The sequence below is a fragment of the Notothenia coriiceps genome, unplaced genomic scaffold (genome assembly GCF_000735185.1).
Source record: "Notothenia coriiceps isolate Sejong01 unplaced genomic scaffold, NC01 NC01_scaffold00036509, whole genome shotgun sequence".
Lineage (NCBI taxonomy): Eukaryota > Metazoa > Chordata > Actinopteri > Perciformes > Nototheniidae > Notothenia > Notothenia coriiceps.
The window spans coordinates 543188-560191 of NW_011369210.1; the positions used below are offsets into that span (position 1 = coordinate 543188).

General features: G+C 40.7%; 1 protein-coding gene across 1 annotated transcript in view; it reads right to left on the reverse strand.

Moving 5' to 3' along the window:
- The window catches only part of sesn1 (sestrin 1), a 49995-nt gene that overhangs the window by 26103 nt on the left and 6888 nt on the right, over positions 1–17004 (reverse strand). The gene's annotated exons all lie outside the window — the stretch shown is intronic.

A 17004-nucleotide genomic window follows, 5' to 3' on the forward strand; every position in this document is an offset into this window, starting at 1 on the left:
GCATTTCCAAACATTTGGACAACCTATGTTGTAAATGTATTATCTTTTCAATTTACACACGGCATCTGTTGCACGTCTGTCCGTCCTGGGAGAGGGATCCCTCCTCTGTTGCTCTCCCTGAGGTTTCTCCCATTTAAACTGTTGGTTTTCTCTGGAAGTCTTTCCTTGTACGATGTGAGGGTCTAAGGACAGAGGGTGTCGTATTGTCATACTGATATTCTGTACAAACTGTGAAGCCCACTGTGACAAATGTAACATTTGTGATATTGGGCTATATAAATAAACATTGATTGATTGATTGATTGATTCTCCCATCAGTAAACATAACACTGAGGTAGTGTTTATGTTTTCAAAAGATGTTATTGTTGTTGTCATCTGTTTAAAACGTTAACAAAGTTGTGTCTCTAACATTGCTGCTACATATTAACTATAAATCTGGACTAATGACTTCCCCCTGTTCATTTAAGCACTGTCAAATGCATAACTGAAGCACAATTTCCATCCAAGCGTTTTCAACTCCAGAAGGAAACACTTGAGTCAGTCTCTGGAGAAGGTTTTTGTTTGCGTTGACAGATTAAAGTTACAGCATGTATGGTTTTAAATATAGACATAACAACACTTACAGCTGCTTAATAAGTAAAGCTACAGTAGGTTTGCATTACATTACATTTATCCAAAGCGACTTACATACTCAATACTGTGGACAATCCCCACAGGAGCAATTTGGGATGAAGTGTCTCAGGGACACAACAACATGCTGACTGCCGTGGGGTTTGAACCTGATCTGAACACCAACTCTCAACCCACGCCTCCCTCTCAATATGTTCCCAAAGTTCCACACCAAGTTTGAGCAGTTACACTGAAACCAATCCACTGATTGTTTCAAGCCTATAGTAATTGCTTTGGGACTATATCATGGTCAGTAGGCTATTACACTGCAGGCCAAGATTTTGTAAAATTCAGAGAAAACCAAAAAACATATTTTGCAAAAGCCAATCTCTCCCACAGTTTGGACAACATCCAAATGTTTTCCGGCTCTTTTAATATGTATAATTCCAAGAAAACTTAAATGAAAAACTTCATTTCGAGCCACAAAGGATGCATTTTAAGTTACATGAGGGTTGCAATGATTACTTTTTCTTGATTTATAGAAATATGGTGAGAAAAGTTGAACAATTGAAATCACAATTACTAAAATCCCAAGAAAACTTATTTTTATTGTTTGTTTTTTCCGATTTGGCACTAATATGAGACAAGGAAACGCTAGGAATAGTTCCTTGTAATATGAATTGAACAATTGAGTGACAACATATATATAGAGAATGGAACCAAGTACTTGGCATTTATACTGCAAACACACCACAGGAAAGGGACTCATTGAGAGGTACGACTCATCCTCTAATATTAGCTGGGGTCTAATTAGATCTCCTCAGTTCTGTACAGTTTGTTTAATTGTGGTTTTCAGCAGGATTCAGGAATTATTTCTGAAATAGCTGTCAAGCTCAATTGAGTATTATTTCTGAACCTACATTTGTCAGGGTTTGGATAGGAGTATTCAGCCCTGTCAACAAGGCAGACAACAAAGTATGAGGCTGAAGATATTTAGAGGTGAGCAACGTCTGTCCCCTGACACACTCAGTGGGGGGGTGGTGGAGCAAGTCAGGTGTGGCTGTAAATTAACACCCAGCAACAAGTGTGTATTTATGTGTTCATGCATGTCTTTGCACGTGGGTGTCCATCCACACTCATGCATGTGTGTGTGAATGTGTATGTAGCCATATCAGGCACTCGGGGTGAGAGAGGAAGAACTTCATGGCCTTTACCCATCTCCCATGCCCCCTGTTTCCTGCTCCACCCCCCCGGCGGGCCTGAGGATTAGCCGCTGGTCACCCCACTCGGACTATTCTCTCTCCGCTGTGTATCTCGCCCTGTCCCACACACTCTGCCACCTCAGCGTTTGGGCTGTTTGGACAGGAAAGCCCTCAGCCAGCTGCCTGCAACAACAAGCCGACCTTAGTCACTGTGTGTGTGTGTGTGTGTGTGTGTGTGTGTGTGTGTGTGTGTGTGTGTGTGTGTGTGTGTGTGTGTGTGTGTGTGTGTGTGTGTGTACTGAAGAGCTGGGTGTGAAAAAGATGAAGCGAGACTGAAAGTAGTACAGTGAGAACATAACAGTGATGTGTGAAATGAAATATTAAAAAATATGAGACCTCAGAAATGTATGTATCTTGAGTATGATGTGGGGGACAGTACAGAAAAATGTCTCCACATCTCTCACCCGACAACTAAGCGTGCAAATCACACTTTTTCTTCTAGTAAAAGCACTCTTCACTGGATCATTATATGTCATTTTCTATGTCCCAAAAGCAAAGTAAAAAGGAGTTTTTGGCAGCTTTGATCGATAGATACATTATATAGATTGACATAAGCATGGCATGTTTTGCATCATGTAAATATCTATGATGAAATAGCTAGATATTGCATATGTCAATTAATGCTATTAACCTTGCACAAAATGCTGGCTATAACATTTTACCGTTCATTAACATAAACCGTAACGACCAAGCTAACTAACTATTGTATTTACTGACTACTTACTAATACAATTGTCTAACTTATTACCAACTGTGTATCAGTCTTATTTTTGGATGCCACTAAAAGTACTATTTCAGCAATTGTACATACATGAGATTACTTACAAGAGTGTGGCCATTTAGAACGGGTAGAAAAACATATTTGATTGGGAAATGGTTCGATGATATCATTTGTTTATATCTGACTTTTGCATGTATATTTGGTAGAGTGCTCCTTTAAGGTGAATAGCAGTGTTCTGTAGATGCTTCTTGCCCTGGTGTAACTATTCTGAGGCACTGACACGACATTTGGGGCTTGTACTAATGTTTTGTGAATTAACTAACATGTAAGTGTGGGCTACAGTAGATGTCACTCACAGATGTTGAAACCTTGAAGAAACGTCTCCCTGTGTGCTCAGATGAGACGACCTCTTACCCACTCTTTGCACTTCCTGTGTAGGGTAGCACTCTGAGCCTCATTTCCTGTGAAAAATGCAAAACTTTCCCTTGCAGCTTTTTCAGCGTCTTCCTCATTGAATCAATGTACCTTCTTCTCCAATTATTCTCATGTAATTTTTAGTGTGTTGTGTCTTTTGTTTTCTTCCCCTGTTTTGTAAAGTAGTGAGTGTTGGACTGTACAAATCTGCCCAAATACAGCACCTCTCTTCATCAACAACCGGCCTTCATGCAGAGTAACCCCCTCTGTTATTACAAGTGGCTTTGTAAGGCGAGGCCACAGCCACATACCCCACAATGACAGATTAACTAGTTTGAACCAGTGAGGACTGTGGGCTCCAGCCAACAGACACTAACCACAGACCTCATACAGTACACACCAATCCCCACACATGCACACAAACAAGCACAAACTTAATGTCTATCACACATCATGTTGTGCACACTCTTTGAAAAACTATTTTTCCATCACAGAGTCAGTTGCATGTTCCGAGACTTGCATATGGGAGAGATTTGGCCAAGACATTTCACATAGGTCTGCTGCACTTCAGCTTCATGAATAGCTTACCAGTTAAGTTACACAAGTGTACAGCTCCGTGTCTATTTGCATACACACTTTTATGTGCGTATTACTTGGAGTCATGTATGCACATCTCTGTTAAGTGATGTAACCTTTCAACTCAGAGCAAACTGACCCAGAGGCAGAAGGAACATACAGTTCAGAGAGCAGGAATGTCCATGTATCTTCTGTCCTCACAATAAAAAGTGTGCAATGTGTGTTCAGCAGACGATTTATGAATATGAAACCTCAGGTACCTGGTCGCTGTGTTCCTAGCTTTATGGTAGGGACAGATAAGCCCTTAAGTCCTAATTTAAAGGGTGGAACCCCTGCAAGAAAAGAAACAATACATCTATAAGCACCGATTATTTGTTGATATTGGATTTGTTGCCAAGGGCATGAGGCCAGACAGGAAAATGGGACACATGGAGCTATACGATATCTTGACACAACATGCCTGAGCATGTAACTCTAAGCAAATACAGGTCACGCGGTTGAATGAAATATAAAATATGTGACATATGTAGCGTGCCACCTAAACAGATACCAACACATATAGAACACTTGTTAGCTCATCTGTGTGACATGCAGTAACTCAAATGTGACCACGATGACGAAACTGGGGGGAAATCATGTATTTTGAATGTCAAAAGTGGGTATTGGTCCAAGGGGGAAACTACAATTTAAACTGAGATTTAATTGATGTGATTGATTGGAAATGATCTGTTTGCTGAATCTCTCTTCCAAACAGCTGCTTTCCAATAATAACTTTGCAGTGGTAACTATCTACAGCAAACAAGCAGAAGTTATTTTAAAATGCTTCAACAGCCAAGTCAGTGAGGCAACACAACAACAACAACAAGTTTGGAAGGTGGTTTCATGTTTTGCTTTTCCCAAACCAAAACACAGGAGCTAAAGTTTAAAGGGTGACTTCCAGTAGTACTTACATTTGCTGTTTGAAAACGCAAAATTATAGTCTTTCATTAAAGAGGATACAACAGTAAAGCTTTTAACATTCCTTGTGTTACTAACCTTATTGTAATTTGTTTACATGTTGTACATTATGTTTTCTCTTTTGATCCACTTAGTTGGAATGAATAAACATCGGAAACACATGGAGAGTTGTTGACATTACTATTATTTTGTCACAGATTGATCCAATATGAGAAGATTGATTTCTAAACACCTTTAGATGCCTCTCCATCAACTTCCTAACTTTAGCTTTAAGGAATTAGAACAAAACTAATTTCAACGTTTTTAATGCAAAACATTTAGTAGTATAGCAAGTATTCAGACTTACGCCCAACCCGGGTACGAGCACACAAACACACTCTCACTTTGTTTGTGCTGAGCTCAGGTGAACAAGCAGAGCTCTGTTCTGGCAACCTGAACACCAACAAGAGAGCAGAAGAAAGAAATGCATCAATGTGAAGAGTGAAGACAAACAAATGTGACATAAGGAGAGGGGTGTCGATTGATAAAGGGGAGTTGTGTTGATGCAACAATGGATATTTAAAGAGTACTGGTTCCTGACTGGACAGCCCCTCCTCTCTGCTTACAAGAGTGAATGTTCGAAAGTAACCTACACAAGTAACCTTAACCTTTCTTCAGCTAGCCCCCGAGTCGATAATGCCTTAGACTTAGAGCATGCCTACCCGCACATAGAAGGTAAACAACAAGCGGACACTGCCATGGTCTTGGCTTTCAAAACTAGAACAAATCCCCCGCCTTGACCCGGCTAATAAACAAACTCTATGCACACACACCTTCACACAGTTATTTAAAGCAAACTGTAGCAGGCACTGTTCAAACATACCTGATTTTAATCTGTGACATCTACAGTACCTTTGACTTCCTAAAGCCCTGGGCCCAGAGCACACACACCCCCCCCACACACACACACACACACACACACACACACACACACACACACACACACACACACACACACACACACACACACACACACACACACACACACACACACCACCCTTTGACTTCCAAAAGCCCTGGGCACTACAAGTGAAAAGACAGACATTGCCATAGCCTGCAGCACATGAACGACACTATATGTGAGGAGAAACACTTGTGCATGTTCTGTTTAGAGTAAATGTGTGTGCACAAAAATGCTAAAAATATACCTTGCATCTCACCAAGATTCTGGAGGTAATTATTCTCTGATCTTTGTCAAAATAATATAAATGATTACTATTTGACTAACTATGGCCTTGACACTATTTTCACAAGGTTTATATCCTGATTCTAAAAATGTTCAGTTAAATATCTTGGTTTAAGTTTAAATCTTGGTTTCTTTTGTTACATAAATATTCTAACTTTTAATTTAATCAATGCATAAGGGACTCAACATTTGTATCATTAGGTTTAGCAATTAAAAGCTGGTCGCCTCTAAAATATCACTTTTTTTATACACAAAGGTCTTAGTTGACTCCTTGTGAAGGGTTTTTTAAGAAATTAATTTTGTATTAAGTTCAAATTTTTGTACAACATTCAAGGTGATTTATATCAATAAGGTATCGGCTAACCTCGGTTAATAAATATCTTGGAGAGTCGAGGCATCTCCCTGAAATGAGTAAAGTTGTCGACAAAACCATTCAACCCCAGAAAATGTACAGAACTTTTTGTACATCTAAAACTGTCTGAGACAAAAACATTGTAAGCTCCTCCTACATCCTTGGCATCTGTGTTCAGAATAACACAGACTCAGACCCACCTACTGTAACCGTCTGGCTTGCTTTAACGTCAAAGAGTGATATGCTGTGATACGCTCCCTGCTGTCTCTGTGTCACACGCAGTATGTCACGTGTTGATGGATATGTATGTGCGACCGACCGCTCATGTATGTCAAATACGAGAAGCACGCATGCCTTCGCTGCTGTTGATGATAAACTGGCTATTTTTGCATGTGAGGGCAGGCCTGACCGCAGGAACATGTTGATTTGATTAACAAGAGATAAAGATGTCGATTTTACTTCATCACACAACCAAGCTTATGATCTGGTCACCTTTATGGGAAGGGCTGCTGGCTCATAAATGGTGCAGACTAAATTAGCCTCGATTGTGATTTTCAGGGGCTCAGCACAAACACACACAGGGTGAAAAGCAAACAAATATCCCAATTTCCTAGAAGGTTTTGTACAAGATCCAATGGAAGTTTCCCAGAGAGGACATGTGACTCCTCCCTCCTCTCAAATGTCTTCCCTAATGCACATCGCAATCACACCCGCACCCCAATATCCACTTCCTTCAAGCAGCCCCCCTTTTGCTTTCTGGCTGCAGATAAACAGATTATAGAGGTGTGTCTCCTCTCAGCCAATAGCAGCCAACTCAGGCTGTGCGTCTGGACCAATCACAGCGGCGGGTTGGAGCAGCCCTCTCCTTCTGTTAACGGCAGTTGTTGTTTTGCTGTGTTTTCTGCGCTCAGAGTGATGGATGGAGGGAATAAAGAGGAGGTCAGGTCAGGCATTAATAGTCTTTGAGTGCTTTCCCACAATTAGGTGGGGGCTAATCTCAAATTCACAAGCACAGTGCACGCGCACATACACACTTTTTTTTTTACCCAAGAACCTACACAGCACTCACATGCTTTATCATTATCTATCTCTCGCCCCTTCCTCTCCCCGCAAACACACACAGACCAGACTTTGTTTCTTGCACATAAACATCATTCACATCCTCTCACTCCCTCCTACTCCCACACACACACACACACACACACACAGACACACACTCCCCCATAGCCCACAGTTTCTGGTTATATCTGGTTAGAGGGTGTGGAGAGCTGGCAATAGAGGAAAAACTGTCTGCCCAGTACAAAGAGAACACCTGTCAAACCAGTCAACAAAAACACTGATAATTCTGTAATTCTCATATCTACAACAGCACCAAATAGAAGCTCTGATTGTCTGAGTTTAAAGTAACTCCATGTTCTTAAAGATTGACTCCAACTATTTCTGTATATCAAAAGTATGTACTTATAGAAACTGGGTTTTTAAACAGCACAAGTGATACATTCTTCAAAGCTCTCCAGGCAGAAAATCACACACGAAATGAAGACGGAAAACATTCATGGCTTGTTTTTCTCCCTGTTCCCCCTTCCGCTCTTATAGTCAAATGTATGCAATGGGGATGTGTTGCACAATGAAGCAACCAGAGTGTTGTTTACAACTCCTGTAACGTCTCAGAAGGGAGATCTCGAGCAAACACGGCCCTTATTGTAAGCAGTTTATCAGCTCAGAGCTCCAATATCAACAAGTGATAAAAAGTGTGACTAGTTATCAGAGTATCATTGTGTGATGACCACGAAGGCAACATCGAATCAGAAGTGAAAACAAGCTTGTGGGTTAGAGCTCCACTATCTGTTTTTTGTCTTCTTCTCACATGTATGAGGAGAAGAACAACTACTGAGACAAGAGAGTGATGACAGCATGTTTAGATAAACGCTCACCGAAGTTCACACACCTGCGCTCAGAAACACGCAGACACACGTGGTATTTCACAGAAGTCATTTGGTTCAACAATTGATCTTTTTAACTTCTTCCTCCATATATAATCGAGTCATGCCGACCCATATTACTATATGGGGAAAGACAAACTAGGTCGCTGCTACAACAGGCCACTGAAAACAAGTTTTACTGATTTTTGTTAGCTAATCCTTATTGATATTTGAGAGTTATTTTCTTATCTTATTAATGCTATTCAGGCCAAGACTTGTAAACATACAAATGTTCTGAAAAGGATTACTTACATTGGTAATGTGAGTGTGAGATTATCCAGTTTGTTTTTTAAACTTGAGCTTTAAGTATCTTTTTCAGTTTCTAAATTGGTGTCTTTAAGTAAATATCACTACACTTGGGCATTGGTTGACTAAAAACAACTATTTGCACTGTGGCTTGCTCCGTCATGTAATGTATTACAAATACAGTACATGACCACTGTTAGTTTATCCATCTAGCTTAAGGGCAGAAACAAACGGAACAGTGTGGACACTGCAACCAAAAAAAAAGTCAATCATGCGGACGAAGATGAACACTCACACAGAACTGACAAAGAAAATTACAGATGGGCAAAGTAGCCTGGCAGGAACAACGTGTTGACATGCTTGATTACCTCTAAAGTGCAATAAATAATATGGGAAGAATTGGCCACTAATCTACGTATATACAACTTTTTTCCCACTAAGCTAAATCTACATATTTCTGAAGCTTGGTTTGGTCCCAAACTGCTGCCGCTTAACACTAATGTGTCAACGTCTTGACCGTCTTACTGGCTGAACTTTGGGAAAACATGTTATAAAAGTTACCGTACATTAACATTAGCTTTCTCGCCTGACATAACATCATGCCCCTGGCACAATTTATGACTAGGGGTCCTTATAGGGGTCCTTATAGAGTTCCTTCCTTCCCCACCTTCTTTCCTGACGTCAAGTGACGAGATAATTAGCCAATGGGCCACTGACACTCCCTTAAAACAAACCAATAAGCGACTGAGGGCTTGTCGTTGAGTGATGTCCCGGGAGAAAAGCTCACGGGGTCACGAGGGGGTCGTTTCTTAAGGCAGATATGGACTCCTTTTCTCAATTTCTGAGATTAATGTTTGATGTCGGGGAGAGCTGATGTTAGTTCAGTGCTCAGAGATATTTACCAGGCCGTTATCCCCATTGGGGATAAAGAGGGAGGCAGTAAAAAAAATTAGCTGACTGAGTGACTCGAGGGTTTGTGTATATTTTAGTGTTGGTCGGTTGCCAACCTTTACATGCCTGGTTTCCTACGGGCCTCCGACTGCTTACTGCAACATGATTAGAAAATCTACAGAGGAACAGACAAGGTGTGGCAACCTGCCAGCAAAGACTATTCAGGAACGAGACGGAGAAATTGCTCTTTGTCTCCCCCACCATCGATCTCCCCATGGCCTAGATACTTCTGTTCCCTCAAGTGTTTAGCCAAGCTTGGCCCCAACTATTCTTGTACCTCTAAGCTCTCTAAAAGCCAGTCAAAATCTTGGCTTTTCTCCACTATATTTCCCTGTAGTCTAGCCTGGTTCTCAGTAATGTGGAAGATATTGACATTTTTGTTTTGCAGCCCAAAACATATCTCATTCTTTCTTTGTCCCTCGTTGTTTCCTCTACTTCATTCCTGTCTGTTTACTGTTTCTCTTCAGCGTTCCTTCTGCTTTAGCCTACTGTACCCGTTCATTCACCTAGCTCCAGTCCAACCTCTGTACTGCGTATCAAACAATGGATTGCATTGTTTCCAAATATTTCTACTTGTTAAGATCACCTTCTAATGTGCTCTTTGGCCCTCAGAGATTATACTTGGTATTTTCAAAGAGGGGTTCATTCTTGCTTTGTGTCGGAGTCATACTGCACGCTCACAGTAAGCCTACACGCCCTGGTTGAAATGCTCTGATGAGGGCTTTGTTAACTGTTGTGCATTATCTGATGTATTTAAACCCGCAAGACTAGAAAGGACCTCCTTTCCAAACAGATCCATATTTCTGTTTGCTGGGCCACCAAATAGACTTCTGCAGGTCACTATAAGTTAAATATGAATCCTCAACAATAGTCCACCTTTCTATCCAGTCCATTTGAACTGTTGTTGACCTGTGAGTCCCTTAAATGCAATAATGCTGTATTTCTTCCTGAATTATGGTTAAGTGGAGACCCTCTGCAGAACACTCAAGGACCTTTGGGAGTTTCTGAATTTTGACAACTGCTGCCATAATTCAGTCATCCTACTGCATGACTCCTACATTTTCAGCAGGTAAGAAAACATGTTATGAAACAATCTACAACGTCAACACGAAGAATACATAACAGGTGCAGCGCAGCCCCACCCATCCAAGTAAATGTTTTTCAGACCAATTACATTTTTGTTTAAAGTGATAGACCACACTTTGTCAATCTGTTATCCCATACTGTACAATAAGAAGAGAATAACACATTTATTTAAAAGCCTGCCGAGTCTTTTAGTCATCCAGAGGAAGAGAAACAACCAGATTTGTATCCAATGTTCTTCTGGGGAACATATGTATATAGATGCATTTCATGTGTGTCACTCAAAGATAAAATCTCAATCAAACATCCACATTTCTTTTCATGAAGAATAGAAAGTTTGTGGAAAAACAGTTAAACAAAAAGCCATCTTCTTTCAAACATCAAAGTGGCTTAAGCCAACATCTGGAATAATTCTAAAAGGAGGGAACAACTTCAACTATTGCTGCAAACAACAAAACATCAATATTTTCCTATAAGGCTCTTGAGTCAGAAGGGCTCAGCTTACAAAGAACAAAGTTACATGATGTGTTCAGGGAACAGCTTCCAGCGTTTATCCAACCTGACTCCGGCAAAACAAGTCAGTAAAAAATGAGCGTGTGTGAGAGAGAGATCAGGGGTCTTATAATTAAACCCCCGTGGTGTGATTTGTGACAACATGATGTAAGGGTATCGCTTCCTATTACTCTTTCGGAACATGTAGTACGAATGTGTGAGCGTTAGGAGGGTAAGCAACTCTGTGCACTTGCTTTGCATGTTTGGAATTAAGTTTCCGTTCTTTACTCAGGCATGAACTTTAAAACCGTTGAACTGTTAAAAAAAGAAAAGAAAAGGGGAACAAAAGCATTTCCTCTTTGACACGTGAGTGTTCTTTAGGTTAGACACAAGCGTCTGAAGTGACCCAATCCACAGAGCAGCGACCACACACACACCTCCAAGTTTCACTGATCACACAGAGGAGGGACAAAGTGAGACAAACATCCTAATCAGCCACATGCAACCCACATGTCGAGGTTATCATCTGTAACACACGCAATATTTAGCTGCATCTGTTGTAGAGAACTAATAATATCCTTACATTTAAGTACTTATCATGAGGGATTGGTTATCATTGATAAGCGAAAATATCTGCAATAGCTGATTTTTTTTAGGGCGACTCCGGGAGAAACGAGACGTTACACACAACATCGATATGTTGTCAATTTTATTCAGCTGGTATTGTCAACTTTTTAGTAAACAGCTGCCTTTTTACTCATCCAAAAATTACAGAGCAACACTGTCATTCATTTGGAATCATGCTTTCTGGCCCATTGGTGAATGTAAGTCCATTATTCACACTTCTTTAAGCTCTGTTTTTGGTCTCTACAAACTCCTGAGGGAAATATCTGACACTTTAGCTGCCCTATGTTTACAAGCTAGTCACTTGGTCTGCTGTTTGCCACTGAGCAGGTAGAGTACGTTGGGTTTTAAAGAAGAGTGGTCAATGAAAACAGTAAAGTTGTGTGGTGGCGGGCAGCATAACAAATACTTTATAAATGCATCATTATAAAAGCATACAGCAGAGAAGCTGCAGATTCAGGTTAAAACTCTCTGTAGTGTCATCAATCAAAAACAAAAATATTGATTATAGTTGTTTTAGCGTGACCTTATTTGCTTATTGACTTTTGAATACAAATGAGCAATGCTTTTTTTCTTGTTGGCCACCAAGTCCACACCAGTAAAACAGTTCTTAAAATGTTATTTAGTGTTAATATTTTCACTCACCAGGACTATTCTTCCCCTAAAAAATCCCCACATTATACCCATATGTATTTGGTCAAATACAACATGTAAATGTTTTGTCGATATTAGCCAGGCTTTCTCTTCCGTCAGTCGACGGCAGGATGAAAATGTATCTCGAGCGATTCATCTTGATCCTCAAAGTGTCTGTGTGGCTGCCAGTGTGGTGGATCAATATCATCAGAAGTATTTTGGCAAAGTGTCTGGTTACACTTACAAAACTAGAGGCTCAGTGACAGCTGGCTGCAACCTACAACCATAAATACCATTTAACTGAATGTGTCAAATATAGTTTACAGGGAGTATTGCATTGTGTGTTATAATAGCATTTGTCATTTTAATCTGTGATATTAAATACATTTGTACTGATATTCAAATGTATGTTAGTACATTTAGTTTCTGTTTCAGCCTGATTTAAGGACAATGCAGCAGGACAAACATTCAAGACATCATTTGACATTGACTTTGGAAGGGGGAACTAATAAAAGTACGGTAGTCTACATTGAATTTTTTGAAAAAGCTATATTTTCTTTGTGGTGAAGTGGTAGATTATTCTTGACAGGCACAGTCAGTCATCTGACCTCAATCCAAATTTGATTAACTTTCTAAAGACCTTGACTTCAATGGTATTGGACTGTATTGAAAAGGTTATGCATCTTACATTGCTGATTCCATTAAGATATAAAATAAAACATGTAATTCTGTAAATATTTATGTGTTTGACACCACATAACCTCATGCATTAAGGTGCATGCATGTCCAGATTCATGGCAGACACATTTCTCAATGAGAGAGTGTGTTTTCCTACCCTAAGTAACCACTGTGAATTACTTTTTATAAACACTGCATGTCAGTCACACACACTGACACACATTCTCTCTCCCCGTCTAACCTAAACACACTTTTTTTTTTCTAGCTAAAGTGCAGAGGTCAGAGGTGAGCGACTGTGGGAACGCGGAGGTCCCATAGCGTGAAACTGTCGCCGTCCTGACAAACTGGCCTGTAACATAAACACATACATCAGCTCGGGACAATACCCATGAGTAGAGAGCACAATACCACTGCACACTGGGCCTGAAACAATACCACACACACTGAAACAACACCATAGCCAGGCCTAAGCCAACATGGCACTTGGTGAACTGAAGCAACCCCGTTTGGTGAGCCGCACCACACAATGCCTGTACGGGGAAACGATCCATCGGGTGCTGCTGACCACAGCGAAGTTCATGTCTCAAAGTGTGGGGTCCTGTCAGGACTGAATGAGGTGAGCACTGTGTGTGTACTTATGCATATTTAATGTTTTCCTTCCAGACTTGAGGCAGTTAATCTCACAGAGAAGTGTAAACAATCAGATATTTGACATGACACTGAAAAAGAGCAATGTTAGTGAAAGTAAATAAATCAAGATTTCTAACATTGACTCATTAATTCAGACTTACACACACCCATTATGGAAGTCTAACACCCAAAACCAATAAACCTTTGTTGGCTAGAGGTGCACCAATTGGATCTGTTGACAATCATTTGGATAAATCCATTCATCTTTGTATGTCAAAACAATGAAAAATGTCCCTCACATGTTCCCTGACCTCAATATTGCTTAATCTTTCCAATCAGTGGTCCAAATGAAAGGAAATTAATTTGACATTGATATAAAAGCAGAAAAAGAGCAGCAAAACCTGGATATATGTGTGCATGTTTGCACGATACTTGACATAAAGAACTATTACCTTATTGAAATTGTTGATTTTCTTGACTAACTACTGTTATTCAGTACCATCTTCTACCCAGGTCAAAAGCAGACACAGTGGGTAAAGCGATAAAGAAGCTTTTAACCTGGATTTGGATTGGTGTGAATCACTGAATACACAATATCTCCCAAAGGAAACAGGAGCGAGTGTCCCTAATATTTTGTTTGTGTATTCCAGCTGGTTAAGCCTGGTGTTGAGCCTGTGTGGTTGGGATCCTAATAGGGGCCGCCTCAGACTGTGCCTGGACCGCAGCCACTGAGCTATTCATGCTTTGTGACCTGATCCACAGATGCCTTTAAATCCTGCATGCTCACTCCAATACATCTTTGAAGACCTGTAAACAACAAACACACAAACAGATCAAAACTGTTCAGATATGAGCACATAGAAAAAGTCACACGCACAAACACACTCACATACTGGATGAACACCCAGTGACCAGGGCAAAAGGAAAAAATTAAAATCATGCAGAACATTTCATGCATTTAGCCCAGTGCATGGAAAATTCCCTTCCAGCAACTTGAGAGGAGAGCAGAAGCTACAGACAGGTGCAGAGTGCCCTCTTGTGTCCACACAGATGAACTGCAGCTGCTTTCAGGGCCTCGATACGCTGTGGGAATGATGAAAACACTCAACGGGCGAATCTTTTTCATCTAGTAAAAGGCCAAGCATTAAGAGGCTGCAGGATAAAAGGCATGTATTGATTTTGTTTCAAATACTGCCTCCACAGGACAATAACCTTCATCATTCATTTATGAATTTGATCAAATTAATCCTGGACAGATGGCATGCAAGTTGATAGATGAAAGTGTCCGAGACCAGGGGCCAAGTTTATGAGGCAAGTGGGATGATATGCAGCCACTTCAATATCAGCGAGATGTATTTTGTTCGATGGAAATACGATGGAAGTTGACGAGTTTTTTCCTGTCTGGGTAGTGCCTATAGTTGTCCTCTCAGGCTGCATACAGGCCTAAAACATCCATCAATAAAGTTGTACTATACGTAGAGCTGTCCATTTTAGTCGACCAAGTAACTAGTTAGTTGACTAAAAGAAAACTGCTAACTGTTTTAAGAAAAAAGTACTTATCTGCATTCTATTTCTTAATAACTATATATCTTTTGGGTTTTTAAAACATCATCTTGTCCTCTGAGAAACTGGGATGGCCAATTTTCACGATGTTGTGACATTTTATTAGACCAAACGATTGATTGATAAATCTAGAAAGTAACTGGCAGATTAAAAGCCTGATTTCATAGAGAGCAGCAAGACCGGTTAAAGAGCTTCCCTCATGTGTTAACACACAAAGTGACAGAAACAGTTGTGTTAAGTGAGAAAGAAAATAGCTTTCGAGAGAGAAGTTCAAAATGTTTTGTTAAAAAAAGATGTAGCATTTGGATACAGGTTTGGACTTGACCTGATAGGCAAAGCACAGGTGTTTCTAATATCATTAACGATGGCTCTGTTCTATTTGTATCCCAATAAACCAGTAAACTGAAGCTGCTAAATGGAATTCAGCCATCATTCTTTTTATTGACTGAGTCATGTCAAAATGGTCTATTGCTGCCAAAAGAAAACAGGGTCAGTATACTGTACCTTTTCTCACAGCAGGCACTTTGACTAGTCACAGCATGAAAAGCACAGGTGTAATTTATAACAAATGGCTCCATTTCATTAGTGTCAAAGTAAATCATGTCAGCTAGCCAACGCAAACAATACCAGGAGATACTTGCTTGTTATCATTACTCATGTGGTGTTAGGAAATGTGTTAGATCAGCATGTTTCTTTGACATGTTGCCACCAGAATGACTTGTATGTATTCTACAGTCAAATAAAGCTTCAGTTTCTACTGTCAACAATAAGCCAACTGAAAAGAGAGAGTTGTGTGAGATGAGCGGGGAACTAAATAAGCGGCGGAAAGCTTTCCCTTATAAATAATTTGTGAACTTTAATTCGCTATGCCCGTTATAAATATCACATTATGGCAATAAGAGGAAGAGAGCGTGCCTTGTTTATTCAACAGCACCATGTGATCACCCTCTCTCTCTGTTCTCCTGATAGGAGCAACACAGTAAATCCTGCTCTACCTGCAGCAAAAACATTGCTTCTTTTTCGCGCTCTGTCCTGATAGGCTGGATCTGTATCTCTTTTATTTAGGTGCCTTTTCTGTGTGTGTTTCTCTCCTTCAGAGAATGTGTTATTCCTTTCCCACCACCTCCTCCTGCAGCTATTTTTTACTGTTGTCCACCGCCTCCTCCCTCCACACCCTCCCCCCTCTCACCTTCCTCCTCCTTCTTCCACAGTCTCGGGGTGTGTGGGTGAGACAAGCCGAGCCTTGCAATGTACGCTGGATCAGACGGAAAACAACTGCAAGGCAGGGAGAATTGCAAGAACATGGGCTTGAGTGACAAAGTGACCTGATTATTAACGTATCATGGAGGAGGATTTCTCTTATTTAGGGGCTCGTAGACTTGGGGTTCAAGTCGTTTTCCGCAGTGTTTGTTCCATCTTCCCCGTCGTTTCTCCTCACCTCGCGTACGACTACATGTTTTATTCAATCCCTTGTCCCTTTCCCCCCCCGACTCTTGTTCGACCTCCAGTGTGTAGACATCATGTTTTGCAACGTTCCCTTTTTCTTTCTTTCCCACTCTGTTCCATCTCCCTCCCTCTCTCAATTCCTGAATAGCATTGCCAGAAATAATTGCAGACAAGCCAGCAACCCGGCCCCGAAGTAACGGTGTCAACCAACCCACCCCATCATTGCACCTCATGCCATTGGTACCATGACGACTGCTTGGCCTCTGCAAAAGCTCATACCCAGCGCTCAGTGCCAGGATAACAGCCTTGACATGTTTTATAGGAACAGCTGTTACAACAACGACAGAACAACTTAAATATTCCTTTTTTTCTTCCTACAGGAAAGTGTTGAATGTATTTAATGAACTTGTATTAATGACAAACATGGAGGATGGGGCTTTTTAAAATCATTTATTCAGGCTTACCACAGCATTGACAGTGACCTAGTTGCACACTTCCCACATGCCCCCTCCTCACCAGTCTTCCTGAGTCTACAGCCGGCAGCATTCTGCACTGGCTGG